Here is a 19,103-nt window from a genome sequence, read left to right on the forward strand (position 1 = left end):
TAGCACTACAGTGGAGACACAGATAAACTTCAATATTCCCTCTAATTGAGGATTCATAAAATCATCCCATGACTTTATGAATGGAAGATCTTCATTCTAAATCTTATTCTATCTCTTTAGTGTCAGAATAAGTAAAGCTATGTACTATGAGACTTCAGCTGCAGTTACTGCCTGTATATTTTCCCATTAATTTCAATTTCTTGTTAAAGACAATTCCGGTTTAAGAATACAGGAATGTTTTATTACTATATGTACCATAAGCAGGAGGTAATTTAATTTCAGGTACTTTACTATTACTCATATTTAGCTACCAATTGTCCATAACTCGCTTAACTGTATGAGACCTGAGTTCAAGCCCAGCATGGGTTTCAGAGTGAGAATCTGTCTCAAACTAAACTAAATTAAAATAAAATATACATATATATATATCATCTTCTCACTTATAAGCCTACCAGACTGAAAGCCTGTCTCAAACTTAAAAATAAAAAAGTAAACTTTCCTCTTTAGAAGCGTACCTAAAAGCTTTATAAAAACCATCAAAGAATTATAGGAAGCTAAGATAAATTCTCTACATCAAAATAATATCAGCTAATGTGCTTGCGGTACCTGCTACAGTTTTCAGTTAATATAATCAATTTAAAATGAACAATTCCTGCTGAGCATGGTTGCGCACGCCTTTAATCCCAGCACTCGAGAGGCAGAGGCGGACTGCTGTGAGTTCGAGGCCAGCCTGGTCTACAAAGTGAATCTAGGACAGCCAAGGCTACACAGAGAACCCTGTCTCAAAAAAACAAAAACAAAACAAAACAAAACCCAATTCCTAATAAAATAAAAAAATGAGTTTTAAAACATGTATCAAAACAAAATAGATCAAATATAATAGAATATATTTAAAATATCTTAGAGAATGACAAGAATTATTTTTTACTAGCAAGGCGTGTGGGCAAACGTCTTTAATCTCAGCACTTGGGAGGCAGAGACAAGTGGATCACTGAGGAGGCCAGCCTAGTCTACAAAGTGAGTCCAGGACAGCCAAGGCTACATACACAGAGAAGTATCTTGTACTAGCACTATCTAGCACTATTCTGGAAGTATATCAATCAATGCAAATATCAGATAAAGATGTCAGAGTTCTTGCTTAGCATTCAGGAAACCCCAGGCTCTATCCCCAGTACCACAAAAACCAGGTACAGTGTCACCAGGTACAATGATCCCAGCATTCCAGAGGTAGAGGTGGGACTTTTTAAAAGAAGTTCAAGGTCATCTTAGGCTATGCAGTGGTCAACCTGTGGTACATAAAGCTTTATCTATTAAAACAAAAACAGAAAAAAGAAGAAAGAAAAAGTCCTCTCAAATCATAAGGAACAAAGAAACAGCAACACACACACACACACACACACACACACAAAGCAACAAACAAAAGCAAAAGGTGCTGTGGAAATGTTAAAATAAAAAAAAAACACAAGCAAAGGTTGGTTCTTTAGAGAGAAAAGTAAACCATACTTTTTTTTAAAAAGTACTATATACTCAGAAAAAATATCAAATAAAAATGAGGATGTCACTATTAATTTTACCCAAATACAATTTTTAAGGTATGCCATGAGCAATTCATTATATGCCAAACTGGATAACAAAGATAAAAAATTTTAAATCCTTAAAATCCACACAATGGAAAACTATGAAATCTGAGTAGATCTAAAAGAGACAAGTTTATTAAGTCAGTAATCAGAAACATCTTAGCAAAAAATAAGATTAGGACAGATAGCTTTACTTATGAATTCAACCAACATTTCAAAATAGCCCACAAGAAGGAGCCCTGAGGAGCGCCATGAAGGAGTGAGGACAAAGAAGGAACACAAGCGGCCAGGGTGAGCCTGGGATGGCAAGTAGCATGGGGCAGGTGGCTGAGAAGCAGGCAGGCTAGTGTAGACGGGTTAGAATAAGTGAGTGAGTATCTGCCCAGATTATTAGTTAATGTAATAGGTTCTGTGTCATTATTTGGGCGCAGGAATGGGTAATTTTTAAAACTGTATTTTTTACAAACACTCTTACACATCTCCCTAAAGCAATGAAAATAGAGCGAGAGGCAGTGGTGGCATAAGCCTTTAATCCTAGCAGAAGCAAGCAGATCTCTGAGTTCGAGGCCAGCCTGGTCTACAGAGTAAGTTCCAGGATAACCAGGGCTACCCAGAGAAACCCTGTCTTGAAATACACAATTCCAAACTCTCTTTTTGAATCCAGAATCACCTAGACATATAATTCTGGCAGACACATTATAGGTAACTTATTGTAATCTTTGCCAGGCATGATGATAAGTAGTGTTAACACCATCACTGGGAGGCAAAGTAAGGAGATCTCAGTGAGATGGAGACCAGCCAGGTCTGCATATTGAACTCCAGGATAGCCAGGACTACAGAGAGACCCTGTCTCAAAAAAACAACAAAAAGAAAGACCCAAAAGTCCTTATGGATAAAGAATATGGTGTACAAAGAGTATTCCAGTATAAAAAACATGAGATCCTGTTATTTACAGGAAAATGAACTAGAGAAAAATCATGTTAAGTGAAACAATTATAGCCAGTCATGTGGTTTCTTTCACATATAGAAACAAAAATAGACAGATGACCTGAAAAGGGGGTGGGGGGGGAGGAAACTAAAAAAAAATTGTTCCTTTATTCATACCATATACAATATACAAATAAATCTCAGAAAGAATCAAGGTCTAAATAGAAACCAACTGAAAAATTCTTCGGGAAAAAAACTTCATGCCATTGGATTTGTCATTCATTCTCTCTCTCTCTCTCTCTCTCTCTCTCTCTCTCTCTCTCTCTCTCTCTCTCTTCTCTCTTTTTTTTTTTTTTTGGTGATTCCAAAAGCACAAATAAAAAACCTAATAGACTGTTCAAGGTTTACATTATTTTCACAAAGAACATTACCAAGAAAATGAAGACAATGCAGAGGGAAAATACTTCCAAATCAAAAATCATCATGGAAATGCAGGTAGATAGGTAGATATAGGTACAACTTCTATGGCGTACTTAAATAAAACACTGCCAGGAGAAACACAAGTGACCAATAACCTAATCAAAAGACGGTCCAACATTGTAAGCCATTAGGCAAATACACGAAACCAAAAAATCTCAACTTGGTGGCCTGGTGTCTCTCAGAACTCTGGAAACCAAGTAAGAGTTTCAGGCCAGCCTGAGCTGCATTTTAATATCTATCTCAAAAAACTATGCAAAGGAACCAGCAAGATTGGCACTTGCTGGTGCTTAGTGTCATGCATGGCCACCTGAATTTAGTCTCTAACACAGAAAGCAGGAAAGAATCTTATCTATTTCAAGTCAATTGTCATTTCTTTGAATAACTACCATGAAGTAAATATTCAAGCTCTTTATTCTACTTAGGGTATATCCTTCAAAATGTTCCATAATGTTTACTACATTATTAAAATACATCTAATTTATTTTAGTTACTAAAAAGAATGGGGGGGGGGAATCAAATCCCATTAGCACTGTTGGGAATGTAAAATATTTAAACTTATATTTTTACAAAAAAAAAAAATGTCCTCATCTCCTATGGATAAAACCCTGAATCCAATCCCCAGTACAACATAAACCTGGTATACCTCACAACTGTAGTTCACACTCAGGTAGGAGTTCAAGGTGGTACACGTCTTTAATCTCAATACTCAGAAGGCAGAGATAGCTGTATCTCTGAGTTTGAGGCCAACCTGGTCTAGAGATTTTTCAGAACATGGACACACACACACACACACACACACACACACACACACACACACACACACACACACACACCCTGACTCAAAAAAAAAAACAAAAACAAAAACAAATTTTCCCCCCTGGAGACAGGGTTTCTCTGTGTAGCCTTGGCTGTTCTGGGCTCACCTTGGACAAGGCTGTCCTCAAACTCAATGATCTGCCTGCGTCTGCCTCCCATGTGCTGGGATTACAGGCATGCACCACAACGCCTGGTATTCAAAAAACATTTTTTAAAAAGCTCAAGACATGAAGAATCATAGACTTTTTAAAAATTGTACAATACTTATGATACGTGTGCACGTTCATGTACACGTTACATTTAGACACCAGCACACACATGGTGTACACACATAACATGCAGGCAAAACATTTGTACACATGAAATAAAATAAGTCTAAAAAACTTTAAGTAATAATAAATATTTTTGAAAATGTCACAGGAATTTTTAAAAGAAAAACTTTATGACAACTAACTATATGGAGGGAAAACACAATGACCAATTAGGGGAAAACAAATATATGAAAGCTTCTCAATATTCTACTCAAAAATTAGCACAGAAAACTCTGTGAGAAAATGTGGAGAAGGGCTCCCCTAGCACCAGCAGGAGACCTTGGATGCAGCTTAATTCTCATACCGTCTGTCTAAAGACGGCATCAGATCCCATAGGCTGACTCATGAACCTTCCATGTCAGACGGCAAGTCACGGGTTCCTTGTTATGTATGTTTCTCATTACTGTAAGCTGCGAGTCCTCAATATCCTCTAATTAGGATCACTTTGCTAAAGCTGTCCATAAAACTCCATTTGGCATACACCCTTAACAGTTTATATACATTTTTTGTTTGTTTTTTTGTTGTTGTTTTGTGGGGTTTTTGTTTGTTTGTTTTGGGGAGCATTGTAGCATTGACTGTCCTACTCTCACTTTGTAGACCAGGCTGGCCTTGAAATCACAGGAATCAGTCTGCCTCTGCCTCCCAAGCCCTGGGATCAAAGGTGCGCATCACCACACCTGGCTATAAATGGTATTTTAAAGACTATAAAAGAAATCTAGAGCCGGGCGTGGTGACCAATGCCTTTAATCCCAGCACTTGGGAGGCAGAGGCCGGTAGATCACTGAGAGTTCGAGGCCAGCCTGGTCTACAAAGCGAGTCCAGGACAGCTAAGGACACACAGAGAAACCCTGTCTCGGGGTGGGGTGGGGTGGGGGAATCTAGAGAATCAGAAAGAGCAAAAGAGCCCCCTGCCCCCTGTACAGTACCACCCTGCAGGGCCCTCTGTAAGTTCTCTGAACCTTTCCTTTTAGGTTTTTATAGAAGCTTTTGAATACTGACAATAAAGTTAAGCAAAAATCCCAACCCTCTTACACCTCGATCTTTCCACATACCAGTCCCTTTGCCCCATCCACATTCTCAAACAACCAGAACTGCCAGAAAGCCTTGTTAGTACATTTCAGTTAAAAGTGAACATAAAACATTTTAAACATAAGACAGCCCTAGGGGGTGGGGGTGGGGTGCTGGTAAAATGGCTCAGCAGTTATATACACTAAGCTGCTCTGCCAGAAGACCAAGATTCCAGTCCTAGCACATGTGTAACTGTCCAGCTCCACAGAATGAGGTACCCGCCTTCTGGCCTCCACGGATACCAAGCATACCATGAAGGCAAAACACCCATACACAGAAAATAATAAACAGTAATTTTTCAAAACCTAAAAGGTATTAGGTGCATGTAGTTGTGCACTTGGAAGGCAGAGGCCAGCCTGGTCTACAAAAGAGTTTCAGGACAGCCAGGACAATTACACAGAGAAACACTGGGGGGCGGGGGGAGAGTTGGGGGAGAGGGAAGCTTCCAAGACAAATAAAAGAACCACTTGTATTAAGTAAATACAAATTTAGGCTCTAAAGAACACCTATCCTGTATTTTGATACAAGCACTCACTATGGAGCCTTGACTAGCCTAAATGTAGCAGGCTAACACTGAATTCAGAGACCCACCTGCCTCTGCTTCCAAGTTGTGGCATTAAAGGTGTGTACCATCACATCCAGTTAATACCTTTTATAAAGATCCCACACTAAATTTTAAGCACAATCTTTATGGGACACAATCACCACCCTACCCAAGAGTGAAAGAAAGACTGCCTCAAAAAACTATGATGAAATCTATGGTGTGATCTGATGCTTTCTTCTGATCTACAGGTGTACATGCAGCCAAAGCATTGTATAGATAATAATAAATAATCTTTTTTTAAAAAAGCCTATGATGGAGAACAATTGGGAAAGATACCCAACATCAACATGTACACACAACCAAAAGTACATGTATACAACACACACACACACACAAACACACACACAAGTATAGCCATGAAGAAAGGCTTATTCTTGGCCAAGAAAGGAGAAATTATTACCTCTAATTTTCAATGGACTGTTAGGAACTTAAAATAGAAAAATCCTAGCTAACAAACTAGTACTTGGGAGGGAGGCCAAGGCCAATATGGACATAATAATACCCTGTGTCCTAGTCAGTTCTAGAGTAATCATAGCTAAGTGACTGTTCAAAGCAGATTGGCCTGTGCTGTGTCAGAAGAATTGTCTTGGCTGATGAATGCTATGGGAGGGCCCAGCCCAATGCGGGCAGGTAGGCCTAGGCTGTATAAGAAAACTAGACAGTGTGGGGGGTGGGGAAGTGGCTATGCCTTTAATCCCAGCACTCGGGAGACACAGCCAGGTGGATCTGTCAGTTCTGAGGCTAGCCTGGTCTACACACTGAGTTCCAGAACTGTCAAAGCTACACAGAGAAACCCTGTCTTGAAAAACCAAAGAAAAAGAAAACGATAAATATGAGCCTGTGAGCAAACCAAAGAGTGAGCAAGGAAGCATTGTTCCTCCATGGTTTTGGATTCCAGTCTGTGCTCTAACTTCCATCAATGATGGATTGTATCCTTCAAGTATAAGCCAAACAAATCCTTTCTTCTTCAAAGTTGCTCTTGGTAAGTGTTTTACCACAGGGGGAAAAAAGGAAAAAAAAAAAAAAAAACAGCAAAGTAGAACTGAATCTGGTATCAGGAGTGAGGCTGTAGCTATGATGAACCTGACCATTTGGTTTTTTATGCTTTTGGAATATTTGGCTAGGGGATTGTGAAAGAATTCCAAACTTTGAGTCTGAAAGCCATTGCAAACCAGTGCTTAATGAATGGGCTATTTCAAATGGAGCTTGGAAGATAAAAATGCTGAGAAATTTGGCTTGTCTGAAGTTTCAGAAGGAAGCAAGGATTGTTTGTGTTGTATTTTCATTTTTTTCTTTTTTCTTTTGTTGTTGTTGTTTCTTCTGATTTTTGGTTTGGTTTGGTTTTTTCTGTGTGTAGCCCTGGCTGTCCTGGACTTGCTTTGTAGACCAGGCCAGCCTTGAACTCACAGTGATCTGCCTGCCTGTGCCTCCCAAGTGCTGGTATTAAAGGCGTGCACCACTAAATCCGGCTTTGTGTTGTATTTTCAATTATCATTTTGTGATTCCTGGCAAGCTAAGGCTGAATAATCATCTGTGATGAATACAAGGCCAGTATCACTAAAGTGAAATCTTCAAGGCGATTATTTCCTCAGTGTCAGCATACAGAAAGGGGGGGGGGGGGAGGTCCGATATGACCTGACACCAAGGCTGCTTCTTAACCTGTACTGGTATTGAAGGCATAAAAGTTACAGGACTGAGGGGCTCATGGAGAGCGGCAGAGGCCTGGTACCATGAGGCAGAGGCAGAGTCTAGGAGCACAGAACAGGAGAGGCAATCAATGAAAATGAAGTCAGAGTTGCAGTGAAGAACTAAGATGTCAGGGATCCACAGCGTAAGGCACTCTAAGAACAATACAATGTGAATGAAGCAGAACTGGTCCAGCCTACAAGTTACATGTGCCGCGGATGACACCGCTGAGGAGGTAAACTGCCAGGCCTTCGGAGCCCAGAAGATGTCTGAGTCTCAGATGCCAGACACTGAGCTTCAGAATTTGGGTTTATACTGCTGGATGTGGGGTTTGTTTTGATCTGAGTATAAATGCAGTTCCTCCCACTGAGAATAAGAAAGACTACTATTGAGCTGGAGATATGGCTCAGTGGTTAAGAGCACCGCCTGCTCTTCCAAAGGACCAGGGTTCAATCCCCAGCAACCACATGGCAGCTCACAACTGTCTGTAACTCCAAGATCTGACACCCTAACACCAACGCACATAAATTTTAAAAATAAATAAATAAATAAAAAGAAAGACTATTTGTTTTTGATTATATAGAGCCCACAGTTAAGAGACTTTGAACTTTAACAATTTTAAAGTATTAGAAATTTTTAAAGAGTGTATGATTTCAAAAATTGGACAATATTTTATAATATTAACATGAGATCTTAGAAACAAGCAAAGAATTGAAAAACTACAGCTTAAAAGTGATATGTTTGTTTGTCAAGTGGACAATGAATGAAATGTCCAAAGTGGTTTTAGCTATCAATGTGACAAAGCCCAGAATGATCTAAGAAGTATCCAAAAAAGGGGGGCTACCCAGATCAGATGTGCTGCGCTATGTCACTGAGGAATAGTGCCCAGATCAGATGTGCTGTGCCATGTCACTGACGAACGGTCTTGACTTATGATTGATGTGAGAGGAGCCAGCCCACTCTAGGCAACACTATTCAGCGCAGAGGCCTAGGCTGGGGAAAACTAGCTGGGTCGGGTATACAACACACTCTTCAATAGCACTTTGGAAGCAAAAGCAGAGGCATGCATATCTCTTGTGAGTATGAGCGAAGCCTGGTCTACACAGGAAGCTAAGTGGGTACATATTGAAATTCTGTCAAAAAAGAGAGAGAAGAGAAGAAGGAAGTGGGGGGAACAATCCAGCAAGCCACATTCCTTCATGGTTCCTGCTCAAGCTCCTGCCCTGACTTCCCTCGATGAAAAACTATGACCTGGAAGTATAAAATGAACAACCCCTTTCCTCCTTTAAACTGGTTTTTCCCCCCTATGTTTTATCATAGCAACAGAAAAGCAAGCTAAGACACCCCTGTCTCAAAATAAAATAAAGAGGTGGGCATGGTGGTGCACATCTTTAATTCCAACACTTGGGAGGCAGAGGCAGGTGGATCGATGTGAGTTTGAGGCCAGCCTGGTCTACAAAGCAAGTCCAGGATAGCCAAGGCTACACAGAGAAACCCTGTCTCAAAAAATAATATAAATAAATAAATAAATAAATAAATCAAAATAAAATAAAAAACAAATCACACCATGAGATCAAGTGATTGTACTTCTTAAATCAATTTTCTAACTCAATTAGGTTTTTAGTGTTTAACAAAAATTTTATTCTGCAGTCTAACAAAAGTGCAAGTATTAAAACTTCATTTTTAAACTGATATGCTTTTTGTTTTTTTTTTCAAGACAGGGTTTCTGTGTAGTCTTGACTGTTCTAGACTCGCTTTATAGACTAGGCTGGCCTCGAACTCACAAAGATCCTCCTGCCTCTGCCTCCCTAAGTGCTGGGATTACAGCAAGTGTCACCACACCCAGCCTACACATCTTTTGACAACAAAGAGTTACAGTGTTTCATTCACATTTTTTCTACGACATTAATACCAGAGCATATTAGATGCAAAAATTCACTTTGTCACAGTAACACAGTTTGAGGTATACTTCTGTACCTCAAACAAGCAAAATAGAGTAAAAGCCTACAAAAATTAGTCCAGTTACACAAATCTATGGTCTGACAAGCTCTTATCATGCAAGCTGGAAATGTTCTTATGTCAGCTTCTATGACTGACAAAGGACTAAGACAAAATCAGGCCATGTCAGGTGGCACACACCTGTAATCCTAACACTAAGACTGAGGCAGGAGAATTGCTGCAAATTCTAGGCCAGCCTGAGTTATGTATACATAGCAAGAGTGTCTCAACCAAACAAAAAACCCACAACTAAGAAACAGGGGGGTGGGGGGAGGATCTTTTTCTCTTTCATGACAATATGATAAACATCATCCATTTGAAAGGTCCTGAAATGTAGTATCTGAATGACTTAATTCCTTAGAGGTTTACTATATTCTAGCCAGGCATCGTGGTGAATACCTGCAATGCCAGCACTTGGAAGGCTGAGACAGGTGAATCACCCCTGAGTTTAGGACCATATTGGTCTACAAAGAAAAACCGTGTCTCGAATAATATAACATTCCTTCAAATTTTCAGACAGCTGTGGACATATATTGCAAAAAATTATATTGATACAAATTCTTGGTTTTGAAATGAGGTAGTAAAAAAATCTAAATCAAACACATGCCTGCAACCCCACCAAATAGGAAACAGAGGCAGAAAGAACAGCGCAAGGACCTCCTGTGCTACACAATGAACTTAAAGCCCAGCCCAAGCCATAATCCTAGTCTAAAGTAATAAATAAATAAATGCTAATTGTTGGCTACCATTCTCCTCCCTTTTCTGGTTTGGTGCAGGTCCCCCACCCCAAACCCAAGACAAGGCTTCTCTGTGTAGCCTTGGATGTCCTGCAACTCTGTAGACAAAGCTGGCCTCAAACTCAGAGATCTGCCTGCCTCAGCCTCCTGAGTACTGGGATTAAAGGTATGCACCACTGCCTAGCATTCTCTATTTTTTTAAAAAAGAAAGAATTCAGACAGGGTTCAAGTCCTTTTTTATGTTTCTACTTCCAAGCAGGAAAAGATTATTTTTACTCAGCTTCAAATGTGAGATCCCCGACCTGAGAACTTAATAGCACAGTACAGTTGCTGATGTTGGGCTGTCATCACACTGTGTAAGTTTAAAGCTTGCTTTATTAAATACTTCCCAGTATCTTTCTATGCCAATTTCCTCCTCAGCAAACTCAGAGTAAAAACAGTATTCAGGGGGCTGGGGAGATGGCTCAGAGGTTAAGAGGACTGGATATTTTTCTAAAGGGCCTGAGTTCAATTCCCAGCAACCACATGGTGGCTCACAACCATCTCTAATGAGAACTGGTGCCCTCTTCTGGCATACAGGCATACCCCATGGAAGAATACTGTGTCCGTAATAAATTAAAAAAAAAAAAAAGTATTCAGAAAGGAAAAGTATCAGCTAGTCTACAAATTCTCCTGTGGATTAAATTACTTAATACAAGTTAGAAATGTTTAATATTGGGTTGGAGAGGTGGTTCAGCAGGTAAAAGCACTTGTTCTTATGGGGTTCCGTTTCTAGCTCCCACACAAGTGGCTCACAATCATCTCCAGTTCCAAGGGATCCAATACCCTTTTTTCTGGCATCCTTGGGCACCAGGAACATGTATGATACACATACATTCATGTAGGCAAAATAATCATACACATAGAAAATACATCCAGAGAAACCATAAGCTCCTATACTTATAACACACCTTTACAAGTATACACACTACAACACCACGTGCCTTGGGCTCTAGAGATATAGCTCAGTTGGTAGTGCTTGCTAGTCAACAGAAAGCATTGGCTGGAGTCCTGGCACCACATAAGACTGGCAAGAGGGCATCTGCCTCTAATTCTAGCACTTGGGAAGTTGAGACAGAGGGGTCACAAGTTCAAAGTCATCCTAGGCTATGCAACAAAAGTTCAAGGTCATCCTGGAATACATTAGACCCTACAAGTGGCAAGGATGGCAAGATGTCTGAGTGAATAGAGGTGCTTCCTGCATGAGCCTAACAACCTGAGTTGGATCCACAGAACCCTGTGGACATCAAAGAGTAGAACCAACTCCAAAAGTTGTCCTGACCTACATACCCACTGGTGCTGTGGCCTATGCACTGACAGGAACATATCACGCACTCACACACAATAAAAATGTTTAGAAATTTTTAAAAAAAAGTGTGATTTAGTCGAAGGTTAGTCAAACATCAGAGATGAAAAGTCTAAGTAGAGGACCACAAAGGACTGAGCAGTACTTGATGAGCTGAAACAGTGGATGCAAAGAGCAGATAGCGTGTCATTTCTTAACCAAAGACATGGAAAAAATTCTAGAAAAACATCCACTGTAAGGGTCAAATTTTGTCATTCAAGTCAGACCAAAAAAAAAAAAAAATGCAGCTCTCTCTAGTTGTCCAACACTTAGCTCAATTAACCATTATGACAAGAAAAAAATGTAAAAAAAAATGGTTGCGTGCACTTCAAACGACATAACGTTAATTCCCACTTTACAACTCTAGAGGGCACCAGAAATATGCCCTCCTTCACAACACCCCTCCTCCCCGGTAACGTGAGCAGCTGCAGAAGCCCGTCGTCTGGTTGCTGAGGTTGGTATTGCAGCAGCAGGAACGATGTCTGCAGCGGTGGAAACAGCAGCGCCCACTCCCAGCTGCCTCACCAGGCATCACTAGGGCTTCTCCCCGAGAGCAGCTGCCACCCAAGAGAAGGCTCCTCCCCCTGAAAACAACCAGGAGGACCAAGTCCCATACTGAACCCCTATAACCTGACGATGTCCTCTGTACTAAGCAACAAATTAGAAGCAAAGGACTCACAATGGTGTTTTCCTCACTTTCTGCCAAAGATGCACCAGATAGGGTTGAATGAAATTTCTGGTCCTGGGATAAAAGGGGGGGGGGGGGGGGAAGAAGAAGAAGGAAAAAAAAATGGATGAACACCCAATCTGGTAGAAGCACCAAGCCTATTTCACCAGGAGGAGGCAGAGAAGGGACTAAGAGGTCAAGGAGGTTTGGCCCTTCTATTATTACCCCCAACCCACGCAAAACTGTCCACTCCTATCCAAGTGAAATGAAATATTTATTTGGGACCAAAATCAAGGTGAAAACCACAATCTACAGAGGAAGGGACCTTAGGGCATCAAACCTGCTCCTGGGAGGATGGGGGTGGGGGGGAAGGGCAAACCTTGCCCCGACGCCAGCAAGGGACTTGCACTCCCCTCTCAAATCTTACCACCCACCGTCATTCCAGCCAAACTCAGCACCAATTCCCAGGTAAGAAACAGTTCACCTCGGCGCTGGGCCGATATTGCCCATATTTGCCCCAAACAGTTGCCCTGGGCCCGAGGTTTGCCCCCCCTGCAGTCCGCGACCGGCAGCGCTGCCTCCCCGTCCGCCATTAGAGACCCAGCCAAACAATACGTGAGGAGCAAGAGCCGCGCAGCACAGCGCCGGGGAGGAGACCAGCGACGAAGGGGACCAAACCAGACTCAGGCGGTGGCCCTCGCCATCGAAAACTTGGGGTCCCGGTCAGGCAGACAGGGTGGGAGGCCGACCCCAGGCCCGAGGACCAACGGGCCCCTCCCCGGCCCGCCCGCCCGCCCGCAGCACAGAAAGGAAAACACCCCGCGACCTCCGGCCGCCGCCGCCGCCGCCCGCGCCCCGAGGCCCCCGCGCCCCTCGCCCCGGCGTACGCCTCACCCAGCCCGCCCGGCCGCGCCCGCGCTCGCTTAGCACTCGGGCCGCTCGCGAAGCCGCCCGGGACATGAGCGCGGCCCCCAGCGCACCCCGAGGCCCCGACGCAGCAAGCAGCAGCGACGCCGGCCGCCGCGGGCTGCTAAGCCCGGGTCGGTGGGAGGCTCCCGAGGCTGCGCTCACCCATCTCCGCCTCCCCTGTCGCCCCCGCCTCCGCCTCCTCCTCCCGAGGCTGCGCTGCTCCCAGCCACCCCCACTCTCCGCGGCCCTCGACAGGAAAGACAGCGGGGAGAAGCCTCACCCGGTTCTGGCTGCAGCTCCGCGGAACGAACCTCCCCTCCCCCGGCCCACCCCCCTTCGGCGACACGCACAACTCCGCTCGGTCCAGTCCCGGCTTTAGCGCTGGTGAGGAGGAGGTAGAGGAGGCGGCGGCGCGGCGGAGCCCGGGGAGGCCCCGCCCTCCGCACGCTCATTGGCTGCTGGCGAAGGCGGCCCGGAATGCCTCGGGCGTGCCCATTGGCTCAGCCGGCCTTCTCTCAGGACCCTCCTCGGTGAGGTAGTCAGAACGCCTGTCCGTCAAAGGTGGGCCACGCCCTCGGGGCTGCCGCTCCCTCCTCCTCCCACCCCCCCGGCCGCCGCCAGCCCCGGGCTTAGCCGGCCCTCCCTCCTTCCCTCCCTCCGTGCCCCCGCCCCGCCCCGCCCCCACTCTCCGCCGGGTCCGCCGGGGTCAGGAGCCCGAGTGGCGGGACCCGCTGTACGGATCACGCTTCGGCCTCGGGGCGGGGGCCGTTCGTCGAGGCTTCCCGCGGGGCCGGGATCCGGCCACCCGGCCTTGGCCTCTAGACGGTCACCGCGGCCCCCTGCGACTCTGCCCGAGGAGAGACGCGGCCTCGATGCCCCAGCGTCCTCCCTGTCCAGGTCCCCAAGGCCCCGGCGACGGGCGAGCCCGGCAGTGCCTGCGGCGGGCCGAGGGGGCGGCCCGGGCCGCGGCTGCTATGGTGCTGGCGCGCTGGCTACGGTGCAGGCGCTTCCACCTCGCCTCGCCCGTGGGAACGGTCCCCCACCTCCGCCATGGCTGCGGCGGGAGGAGACGTCGTCCTCCATTTTGTGGGATCTGTTGGGAGAACTTGGGGCCCATCTGAACCGAACCCCGTGGAAACTCGGCCCGGGCCGCGCTCTACCGTCGGCCTTGTCCTCGGCCGCCAAGGGCGCGCGGGCGCATAGGTTGCGGCGAGGCCGCACGACGGTGGGGCGACCAGACGCTGCCGCCCCGCAAGATGGAGCCCCGGACCCGCGCCCCGGGGACCCGGGCTGTCTGGGCTCGACCGTCGGTGCCTAGTACAGCGCGCGCCCGCGGGGCCTGCCCAGCATCTGTTCTCCACGTTGACGGGGCCTCGCTCGGGCCACCGCGCGCCCATCGCTCGGGTCCTTGGCCCCGCAGGCAGTGACCCTCGCACGGGAGCCCCGCCGGGCGCGCTCGGAGCGGAGCCCGGGAAGGGCGGCACGAGGGTCTTTTGTTCCTCGTCTACACCTACATCTTCGGCGGATGTCATGGTGCGGTATTACCAGGACTCCCTGGAAAGACCTAAGAGATGCATCTCGCCCTGGCGGTTGTGAGCGGGATTACAACGGATGCTGTTGGTTACTTTCCTCAGCCAAATGGATGAATTAAATTAGACCTCTCAATTTCCGGACTGACAATACTGCCTATTAATGAGACATATGACGTTTCATTTTAAAGCTCTTCAGGATGATAATGAACATGAAATATTTAATGAAGTGAATTATCGATTAAGGACTCAAGACTAATGTGTAAACTCGAGTGGATGCCATTTACAAAGGATAACCTGATAGAAACCAAATGTTCTCACTAGGGTCTAAACTCCACACATAGACTAGTTGAAAAAAAAGACCACAACATGTATATGAACCAGAGAGTATTTTTCAGAAATTTTTCATTTAAAAAATTCTTTTGTTTTTGGTACACAAAAGCATTCTTGTGAAATTTCGTATTAGACAATACCATTTTACATTGACAGGCCCTATGCTGTTGTCACAATAGGAACATCCTCTTAACAAATATGAGAAACGATAAAATTGAAAACGTGGCAGTATCTGCTGCTATGTAGGGCCATGTTCCCTTCTTAATTTTTTTCATATATTTTCATGTTTTCCCTTCTCCCATTTCTCGAACCTCCTACTTCTCCCTACTCCAGTGTCCTGTGCTTTACTCCCAAAAGAAAAAAACAAATAGGAAACCTCTAAGACAAAAAAAAAAAAAAGCCAAAATGTGCCTGTGCACCATTTATTCCCAGTGCTTGGGAGGCAGAGACAGACAGAGTACAGAGTGCCAGGCAGCCAGGGCTATACCCTGACTCAAAAAAACAAAACATATTCGTATAATATTTCTATGTATTTTAAAGAAACCATTCCAGCCAAGCATGGTGGTCCATGCCTTTAATCCCAGCACTCAGGAGACAGAGGCAGGCGGATCTCTGTGAGTTTGAGGCCAGCCTGGTCTACAAAGCAAGTCCAGAACAGCCAAGGCTACACAGAGAAACTTTGTCTTGGAAAAATCACCCAAAAAAAAAAAAAAAAAAAAAGCATGCAGTTGATTAGTATTGGCCAACTACTGGGCCCCTGGTCTGCCCTGAGGGTTGGTTGATCTACTCAATGACAGTTCCGTGGAAAAAACTGAGTTTCCATTTGCCAGCAGGTATTAGTTGCAAATAGCTTCTTGCTTAGGAGTGGGACCCCAGGCTCCTCTTCCCTCTCTCAGTGCTGGAACTTGAACCAAGCAGGTCCTATGAGTTCTGTCCCAGACTCTCTGAGAGGTCGTATGTGTATCAGTCCTGTTGTTTCCTTGGCGTTGTCACCACCTCTGGCTCTTAGAATCTGTCCTCCTCTACTGCATACATCCCTGATCCCTGAGTCTGATGAAGACATTGGGGTCATATTCTAAATCAACTCACTGAGTGTGTGTGTGTGTGTGTAACATTTGGTTTTTCAATAAAAGGTTTCTCTGTGTAATAGCCCTGGCTGTCCTAGGCCACACTGGCCTCAAACTCACAAAGACCTGCCTCTGCCTCCCTCATGCTGGGATTAAAGGCGTGCACCACCACGCCCAGCTTACTCACTGAATCTATTGTGAGAAGTGTTTTTAATGTGGTAAGCTGATTGACTGGTTTGCCATAAGCTGTTCACATGGGAACGGCTTTATACTGCCATCAATTCCCTGATGTTGTTGCTGTTTTATACTTCATAATTCCTCCGGCAACCACCTGCGCTCAACCTCTGGAATCCACAGGGTGGAAGGCCAGGTGTTCACCCCCCCTTCCTGGAAAATATTCAAGTGTTTTATTTGGTTAGTTGAAACAGGTTCTTACATTCCATGGCCTGGAACTCAAATATGTAGCTAAGGAAGACCTTGAATTCCTTGTCTTTCTGCCTCCACCTCCCAAATTCTGGGATAAGCTCATGCCACCTAGCCCTGCTTAATGTCTCATACACTCCAGGCTGACCTCAAACGTCCATTGTAGCTGAGGATGACGCTGGACTCTTAATCTTGCTTATACCTCCTAAATTCAAGGGTTACAAACTTGTGCCACTCTACGAACATTTGCACAAACTCGACATAATTTTTAAAATGAAAACATGTGGAAGATAAGATTCAATAACTTTGTTCACCATTTTCTTTTGTCCATAAAACTTAACAATTTACAAGCGTTTCGTTTCATTTTGTTATAATCTCTCACTGTGTAGCAGAGAGACCAGGCTGCCCTGGAACTCACAAAGATTCTCCCATCTCAGCCTGCTGAGTGCTGAGCTTAAAGTGCTGTACCTCCCATACACAGTCAGTTATAAGACTTTTGGTTGAACTACATGTCCTGTGGGTTTTTCCTAGGAAGAAGAACAAATACCCATTTACCCCAGTTAGGGTACAAAGACAAAAAGAGAAATGACTCCATACAAGTAGAACTTTGTAAATAGATGGGTTTAATTATGAGTGATTACAAGAACATAGGCAATTTTCATTGAAAAAAAAAAGTCTTTTGAGAAACTGTTAACCCTTTTAGATCACCCTGGAGGGCATTGCTCTGGAGCCCCTCCCCCAGTAACTCTTAACTATCTACTTATTGTTTGGAAGGCACAAGGGCCTTGTAAACCCCTCCCCCACCAGCTGTTAACTGCCTGTATAGTCTTGGGATGAGGCAGGGTTTCACGGCCCTTCCCCCAGCCAACTGTTAACTGCCTATACATCTAGAAGGGTTCAAGATTATGAAACATGCTGGGCGGTGGTGGCGCCAGCACTTAGGAGTCAAAGGCTGGTGGATCTCCGTGAGTTCGAGGCCAGCCTGGACTACAGAGCTAGTTCCAGGAGAGCCAGAGCTGTTACACAGAGAAACGTCTCGAAAAACAAAAAGATGATGAACCATTTACCAGCACTATGATGATCAGAAATGGGCCAAATCTTGCATAAGTAGTTACAGCTGCTGTGAGTTCAAGAGTTCAAGGACTGGGCTGGAGAGATGGCTCAGCGGTTAAGAGCACTGTCTGCTCTTCCAGAGGTCCTGAGTTCAATTCCCAGCAACCACATGGTGGCTCACAACCATATATAATGTGATCTGATGCCTTTTTCTGACATTCAGGTGAAATACTGTATATACAATAATAAATAAATTAATTTAAAAAAAAAAAAAGAGTGCAAGGACCAAGTCATGCCAGGAGGACATCATTCCACAGCATTATTTGGGAAAGGTTCATACATGGTAACTTAAACACAAATTATGCTCACTTTTGTTTGGAAGTTCTTTTTAAAATAACCATTTTGTAACAAGGCCGCAGACTTTAGCACAACTGACTCCATGATGGGAGTGCCATTGGGGCTATAAAAGTCTGTAGGTAGACAGCGCCACCTGCCAAAGCAGAAACAAAGGGCTAACCCATCAAAGTCCACAGTGCTGGGAAAGTCTCTAAATGTGCTAGCCTTGCTGTTGCCTTCTCTAGTTCCACTTCTGTCTTAACTGTTCTTGTTAACTGAAGTATGTCAACCCAGAACACGATTTTTGTCTTTAAAAGCTCACCTTGAGAAAGGCTCAGTGCTACACTGGGATCCTGAACACCCAAGTGTATAGAGGCTTTCTGTTGGCTTAGACCCATGTCCGAGCAGTCTTCTCTGGTGACTACCCCATAACAATTTGAAGCCAGGTATGGTAGACATGGCTTTGACCCCAGCACTCAGGAGGTAGAGGCAGACAGATCTCTGAGTTTGAGGCCAGCCTGGTCTGCAGTTCCAGGATAGCCACCTTATGCAAAGAAATCTTGGGGGTTGGGAGGGAGGGAAGAGAAAAAAAAGGAAAAAAAAAACCAAAAGGAAAAAGACCTAGAGAAATAAGAACAAGAAAATAAATATTTGAGGGCTGTAGATCTGCTGACAGAATAGCCCTGCATACACCAGGTGCAGTGGCACGTGCTTATAACCCTCCCACCTAGGAGGTGCAGGCAGGAAGGATCAAGAAGCCAAACTCATCCTCATAGTAAATCCAAGGCCAGCCTGAAGTACGGGAGACATTTGAGCAGGGCTTAGGATACATGCTAATCCCAAAAGGATCAGGGATTCAAAGTCTTCCTTACTTACCTAATTGAGTTCTAGACCATCCTCAACTATGTAAGACCCTGTTTCAGTTAATGCATTAATCATTTGAATACTATTCAGGTATGGTGGTACACACCAGTGATCCCACACTTGGGAGGGAGAAGCAGAAGGATCAGGAGTTCAAGGCCACGCTTAGCCATTTAGCAAGTTCAAGGTCAGCCTGAGCAACAAGAAATCCTATCTCAGGAAAAAAAAATCATAAAGGGGACTGGAGACATGGCTCATCAATTTGCAGAGGACTTTTTTTCTGGTTTGAGTGAGAATGACCTCCATAAACTCCTGTATTCGAACAGTTGGTGGTAAT

At 44.6% G+C, this 19,103-nt stretch overlaps 2 protein-coding genes across 9 annotated transcripts in view; one reads left to right on the forward strand and one right to left on the reverse strand.

Moving 5' to 3' along the window:
• Positions 1 to 13,579, reverse strand: part of ZMYM2 (zinc finger MYM-type containing 2) — a 70,355-nt gene extending 56,776 nt beyond the window's left edge. The window contains exons 1-2 of one of the 8 annotated variants that reach the window (XM_084767125.1): positions 13,445 to 13,503; positions 12,268 to 12,330 (exon numbers count right to left, since the gene is read on the reverse strand). The gene's annotated coding sequence lies outside the window, so the exon portion shown is untranslated. Of the gene's footprint in view, positions 1 to 12,267; positions 12,331 to 12,689; positions 13,017 to 13,149; positions 13,260 to 13,444 lie in introns of those variants that run through there. The other 7 variants (XM_084767120.1, XM_084767122.1, XM_084767121.1 and 4 more) reach the window with 7 other exon arrangements.
• The window catches only part of LOC311588926 (uncharacterized protein MSANTD5), a 179,315-nt gene that overhangs the window by 100,009 nt on the left and 60,203 nt on the right, over positions 1 to 19,103 (forward strand). The window lies entirely within an intron of this gene.

This window comes from Acomys minous (assembly GCF_964271855.1).
Source record: "Acomys minous genome assembly, chromosome: 18".
In the NCBI taxonomy this organism is placed as follows: domain Eukaryota; kingdom Metazoa; phylum Chordata; class Mammalia; order Rodentia; family Muridae; genus Acomys; species Acomys minous.